The sequence below is a fragment of the Miscanthus floridulus genome, chromosome 8 (genome assembly GCF_019320115.1).
Source record: "Miscanthus floridulus cultivar M001 chromosome 8, ASM1932011v1, whole genome shotgun sequence".
NCBI lineage: Eukaryota > Viridiplantae > Streptophyta > Magnoliopsida > Poales > Poaceae > Miscanthus > Miscanthus floridulus.
Genome location: NC_089587.1, coordinates 188,195,851 through 188,203,052, shown reverse-complemented (window position 1 = coordinate 188,203,052; position 7,202 = coordinate 188,195,851). Strand labels below are relative to the sequence as shown.

The window sequence follows — 7,202 nt, the reverse complement described above, 5'->3', positions numbered from 1 at the left end:
AATGCTTAATTTGTAGCAATAGTTTTTGTTATCCTATTGGCGTGGAATATTTATGGTAGCTTATTCAATTCATGCTATGTGTGAAAATTTCATGTCCATTCGATGCTAGATGCACATATATTGTCATACTATGTATTTATTGTCTGTGTTGTTAAACGATGCTTACATAAAATAAATATTCAATAAATCAGAATTAGCTTGATGAGTTCTCCAAACAATGGTGACGAGGAGGGTGCCCAACCAAACAATGGTGATGAGGCGGGTGCCCAAGGATCAGACTCGCAGCACAACACCACCAGTGGATCGTGGAGTTCGCCGTCTGATCCGTGCCCTAGCATAGATAGGGTAGCTCGTCGTGCCGAAACCCGAGACCCTACTTACAATCCAATAGATGAGGAGGTACAATTTAATAATTTCAATGAAGGGCCACGAGGGGTTGTTATTCATATCCATACCTACGTACCGAATATATATATATATATATATATATATATATATATATATATATATATATATATATATAACTTCTCAATTGTGGAATCAAACCGAGGAAGATGCATCGGATTCCACACCAGAGGCAACTGAGAGAACCACCGAAGATAGGAAGCAGGAACGTGGGGAACGGGGCGTAAACAAGTGGTCGGATCGTACATATTCTATTACAGAAGTAAGCCCGAAAGGAGATCCCATACAACCTATACAGGTGGCAGCTAAGTATCGAAACGCCATCGGTTTCCTTATTAGGGACAATCTTGACATCACAATCTCTAATTGGAAACTAGTGCCGAACAAAACCAAAAAGAACTTGTGGAAAAAGTTGAGAACAAGGTTTATTTTTGCAACCGAGTCACGAGCTGTCGTGAAGGAGTACACAATGAGGCAATGTGCAATCAACTTTCATAACTAGAGGTCTGAATTGAATACCAAGTTCATGAAAAAAGGGTTGGACGCAATGAAGAAGTAACCGAGAATTACAGCAGCTAAGTGGAAGACCTTTGTTGAGCAGAAGACATCAGAAGAGTTCCTATCTATGAGTCAAGCCAATGCTAAACTTGCAAAGAAGAACATATATCACCACCGCCTTGGAACTGGTGGTTACCAGCATGCTATTCCCAAATGGAGGGTAGAAGAAGCTGCAAGGAGGGAGGCAGGGTTATCGGTGTTGTTGAGGATGTACCCAAAAGGGCTGGAGACTGGCTTCGTGCGCGAAAACCACAAGAAAGTGAGGCTGGTTTGTCGTGGCCAGATCCAATGACCGATGAAGCAACTAAGAACATTTTGGCCATGGTAGCTAAGCAGAAGGAAGGATCATTCAAGCCATCAAGAGAGAGGGACACCCTTAGTGTGGGTCTGGGTAACCCAGAGCACCCCAGTCGTGTGCGAGGCGTCTCGTCCCATTTGGGCTAGAAGGAAGGATTTTCTGAGCATGCCGAGATGTATAGAAAACGTGACCGCTACAAGGAAGCTATGCGAGATTATTTTGAGGAGGCTAAGCAAGAAATGAAACAAATGTTGGTTGAAATCATGGCCAATCCTGATTCTAAGATAAGGCAACAATTGGCTAGTGTAATGTCAAGTCAACAAGTACCGAGAATACAGCCGCCATAGATGATCACACAGACACCACAGATGCAGATGGTCATCACGCAACCCTCGGATTCTCCAATAGTTCCAAGCAATATAGGATCTACGACAAATAGGGAGCACTATGCAGTTGATGACATCGTCACACCGATAGCTTGCTCCCTAGTTATATCATATGGTATCACCAATATCCGTATGATAGAAGTTGCCACTGGTATGGTGATCCTAGGCCGCGACTATCACAACAAGAAAATGCCAGAGGAGTACTATTGGGTAGAAGTGTTAACAGTCATCGAAGGACATAGGGATGACTTCCTAGACATCCCCACTCCTGACGGTGTCAAGAAACTCGATCAAGCTATCAACGACTTCATCTTATGGCCTCGACAGGACATTGGGTTGAATGATCCTATTCCATCAATGCCATTTTTCAGAGTGGACGATGAAGGAGGGTTCTCACATGCAGCCTCACCATCTCATCATACCCTACCATCTCGTGACGCACCACCATTACCAGAACCTAACCCATCACCATCATTTAGCCTCCACACCAACTCGGAGCCTCTACCTAACCCACCAGTATCGACATCCATGAACCCACCATCATCCCCGAGCAAGAAGGATGCCTCGTCGGAACCTAAAGGCCATGTAGCTAAAGGAAACCATCAGTCTGTGCCAAAAATGGTTACACCCTTAGGTAAGGACGAGACATCACCGGTGGCCATGAAGAAGTGGATGGTCAGATTGGCAAGGAAACTAGACACACGTTCCAATCATCAGAAAGCTGCCAAGTCCGCCTTCAACAAGATCACCATACGGAAGCCTACGAGAGAGGATTACAATAATGTCCCCACCGATAAATATGTTCCAGGTAGGCCTCTACTCCAGTGGTGCGAACTCCGTGGTGTTTCACATGCGATGAAGAGGTTGCATGACTGGTATATGAGAGCATCTTCGGTTGAGATCAATGCCTTCTCCATAGCTGTACCACCACTAGTTTTTATGGGTGGCAATAGCAAGATTACTGTTGGCTTCGAGGACATTTGGTTGATGTTTCGCCTCAGAAAACTTGACATCCAGCTCGTGAGCGTGTGGTGCCTGTAAGTGTCGCTCATACATAACTATGTTTTATTACTAATTAATATAATGTTAGGGCATGAAGTATCTGACAATGTCATGCGCTCTACAGAATGCAACAATTAGACCAGGAGATGCGGTATACTGAGAACCCATTTCTTCACGAGGAGAAAAAGGTTGGGTATTTTGACCTGGCCTGAATAAGCCAGAACGAGCACACGGTGGTTATGGGTCCTGACCACGACTTATTTGTGGGCAAGCCCGATGATGAAATAGCCAAAATTAGAGTGGAAGAGCAACAAAAGCAGAAAACAGCAGTGGCCACCTACATAGGAAACACATTTCTTCAATTCAGAAACAGGAGTATTGTATGTGCACCACACATGTTCAAGTATGTTGGTCCCAAACTCCCTTAATAATTTTTATTTATAAACTTACTACTGTCTTAAAACATGACTTCATTAAATTCATGCAGCGATCATTAGATTTGTTTATTCATTTATCTCCATGAAGGACGACTTTTGGTCCTTGACTCCACAGATTTCCCACAGAGCAGTTATCAAAAGTTCATCGATATTTTAGATCAGTAAGTCAAGATTTGCATGCGTGCTTTTCAACATTTCTATATCATATATGAGAGTTTGGATCGATATGACGTGTTGAATTCATTTGAGCACTACAGGGCATACAGGTTCTACAAGTTCAAGGGTTAACGCTATGATTTAAAAAAAGCCGGAAAACCGCTACATGTGCGGATTAACTTTAAGGTAAATTTTAAATAAACATATATATTCGTCTTGTATATATAAGTATACGTAGCAACTATGTAACCACTTGCCAATTCTTATATAGTGCCACAAGCAACCACCAGGATCGGTGCTTTGTGGGTACTATGTGTCCGAGTTTCTCAGAGAAAATGGGAGATACACCAACAACCCTAGCAAAGTAAGTAATAGTCATAAGTGAAGTTTTATCACTACTGATGCCTTCTCCGTATTGGTTAGTTGTAAATGTATGATGACTTATTATTATTTTTACAGGTATACAAGTGTAATCCCACGAGTGTATGCCTCTAGAATGGTGACCTCATGGCCATTTGCGAGGACTTCTGTCGGTTCATCATGAAAGAAATAATTCACTTCAATGGGAATTATTTTGATCCGAAGTCGGAATTAGCTCAACCACAGTATCGAGATCTCGTAGATATTGCCAGCCTAGAGCTAAACCACGAGGATTATTAGAGGAGTACGTCATGGGACCGAGCTAGCTATGAGTGGAAGAAACTTTATTTGTTTTATGTATACATTATTAGCGTGTGATGACTTTGGTAGACTGCAACAAATATTGCTTTTTTCGTGCATGCAAATATAATTTTTTGTGATTTCTATTTGGATTCGTTTCAATTTGTATTCAATATTCATTGGCGGGAAATATATGGCGGGAAATAAAAACAATTCACTGGTGGGAAATATATGGCGCCAAATTTTGAATTTTTAAAAATAATTCACCGGCGATTTTGCTAATAAACCGCATGTGGAAAAATTATTTCAAAGGCGGTAGATTTAGGTCAACCGCCTATGCTAAAAATGTTACACCGGCGGCTGACTTAAACGAACCGCCAGTGAAAATGCTTTAACACTGGCGGATTGCTTACTACAACCGCCTGTGAAAATACTATTATCACTGGCGGTTGTTTAAGAGGAACCATGAGTACAAATTTATTAACACTGGCGCATCTTGACTAACCGCTTGTAGTATTTCTTATTTCCACTGGCCTATGCCACTGGCGGTGGGTTCAGACATCAGTAGAAATAACTCTGAAACCGCCGGTGCTGAGCTCCAGTGCACTAGTGGGGTCTGCGGGGGAATATCGTGGGTTGTATGTTTGTGATGTAGAAGCTGCTACTATCGGAACGGTGCAAGAGAGTAGTAGTAGCAGGTTTTGAGGCAAGTGACACTGCTTAGGGCGGTTGGCCATGCCTGGTTCTTGTTCTGCAACGAAGCAGGTGGGCTCATCGAATAGCGATAATTCCAGGGTGTATATATAGTGAGTAAGCGTATTGTCTTATATGCTCTATGCATGCAACGTTGCTTGTATACGGTTCAACCAGCATGGGGACCTACAAATTGTGGGGTAGCAACTCCTAAAAAAACAAATTATGGATACGCTACTACAAAAATAATTTTGCGAGGTACTGCCCAAACATTAACCGAGGCCTTTACAAAAGCCAACCCCGCTGTTAATGCTAGCGATTAACGGAGGCGGTCGTTTTATTTACCTAGGCACAAAAAATGGCCGCATCTCAAAATCGATTTATGGAGACGGTCATTTTATTTACGAAGGCGGTTAGAAAATGCCCGCCTCCATAAATTGATTTACTGAGACGGTCGTTAAAATAGTCTATTTTTTGAGACGGTCGTCTTAAGGCAACCGACTCCGTAAATCAATTTATGAAGGCGAGCGTCTTAAGATGTCTGCCTTGATTAATGATTGCAACAAAAAAATAATTCATAACTTTTTCTTATGAAATCGGATGAAGTATATCAAAATTGTAGCGCTTGACGAGATCTACAACTTGTAGTTGAAAAGTTTTTGAATTGAAACTGTTTAGGGTCCCAAAAATATTGTTGTAAGTGCACAGATTTTAAAATTTAAAATTTAAAATTATCAAATGATCTCGGATGTTTACATGGTCTATACAGAAATTATAGTTCTCAATAGAATCTATAATTTTGTATTTGAAAAGTTTTTAATTTCGAGATGTTCAGAGTCTCAAATATGTGTTTGCAGGTTATAGATTTTGAAATTTAAAATTTTGAATTCCTAAATGATCTCAAATGTTCACATAGTTAATACTAAAGTTCTAGTGGCCGACCAGATCTACATGTTTTATTTAAAGTCACCTAGAGTCTCAAATATGTGTTTGGAATTCACATGTTCTAAGACTCAATGTTTTGAATTTTTCAAATTATCTATGATGGAGATACATCATATACCAAAGTTGAAGTACTTGACAAGATTTAAAACTTTGTAGTTAAAAGTTTTTTCATTTGAGTTCATTTAGTAGCTAAAATATCCAATATATGGTTACGGAATATTGATATATAAAAAGATAACATATTCTTTATAGACATGAATGAGTGTGCGGTGCAGTGGTAGAGACGTTGTAGTGTTGAGTGCTAGGTCATGGGTTTGATTCTTCAAAGTCACAATTTTTTTGGTTTTCTAGGTTTTCTAGAGAACATTAATGGAGGCGGGCGTCCGCCTCGGTTTTGGGTTTTCTGAAGAACATTAACGGAGGTGGGCATTTTAAGACGCCCACCTCGGTTAATGGGATTAACGGGCCTCTGTTAATTGATTAGCTAAGGCAGGCAAAGTAACCGCCTCCGTTAATCCGTATTAACCGTGATCTTTGGACGGAGCCGGTTGCAATGCTCACCTCCGTTAATCGAAAACGCCCGCCTCGGAAAAAATTTGTGTAGCAGTGGTAGCTACTTTTTTTTGACAATAACATTTGTTTGTTTTACTCGAAACTAATTATATTATAATATTTTGTTTAGTCATTTGTTCATTGTAGATCCTTTGTCATATTGCTCCAGTAATAATAAAGTGCTCTTGTCTCTCAAGATATTGAATGATTTACATAGGTGGGCATAAATTGATTTGCTAGAGTAAGAGAATCTACTGGGCGCAGAAGCCCAACCTCCCACTGATTTGCTGCTTTCAGCCTTTTCACCACCAGCAGCATTACCAGCCGTAGAGCCATTTTCAGTAGCTTTGAATAAGGGTGGAAATAGAACGGAAGATAGATTTTGGATATCTATTAGTTGGATATCGACTTTTTTTTATACAAATACGAATTCGAATATTCTTGAATACAAACACAAAATGAATATGTTTGATTTGAATTCGCAATCGGATATCCACTCAATTTAGTTAATATCAAGTATCTTTCTTTTTATCAATAGTTTTGAAAACAATATCACTATGAAAGTAAAGATTAAAGTAAGAGTATATATAAAAATATTTCAATTATAAATATATAAAAATTAAACTCTATCAATAGTACACTAGCATGTCATATTCATCAACTAAATATTTCAATTATAAATATATAAAAATTAAACTCTATCAATAAATAATTATTTTAATCATATATAACGACATTTGTAAGGAAAATAATAAATTAAAGTATGTAAAAATTATTATTCAACAACAATAAAATATAATAATGCATTGTAATATAGTTTATAGCAACAAATATATAAGATTCAAACCAAATCAACACAATATTAAATTAAACTTGATATCTATATTTAAACATTAAATTTTATATCATAACCATTAATCATTTTTCATAGATATAACTTTTAAATAGTTTCATTATGTACATAATCCTCACATAAGGTTCATGGAGTTTCACATCTTTTTGTTTGCTTTTTAGGATTCTATGTTCCAAATGGATTGTTTTGAGCTGGGTGAACTACCTTTTATCAGGAGAAATTGATCAATTGGTTTGAAGTTTGAACTATGTACCAGA

General features: G+C 38.9%; 2 pseudogenes; both read left to right on the top strand.

The window, feature by feature from the left end:
* Positions 1–201: 201 nt before the first annotated feature.
* LOC136470350 (uncharacterized) lies at positions 202–1,608 on the top strand (annotated as a pseudogene).
* On the top strand, positions 1,609–3,374 carry LOC136470349 (uncharacterized; annotated as a pseudogene).
* The last annotated feature ends 3,828 nt before the right edge of the window (positions 3,375–7,202 follow it).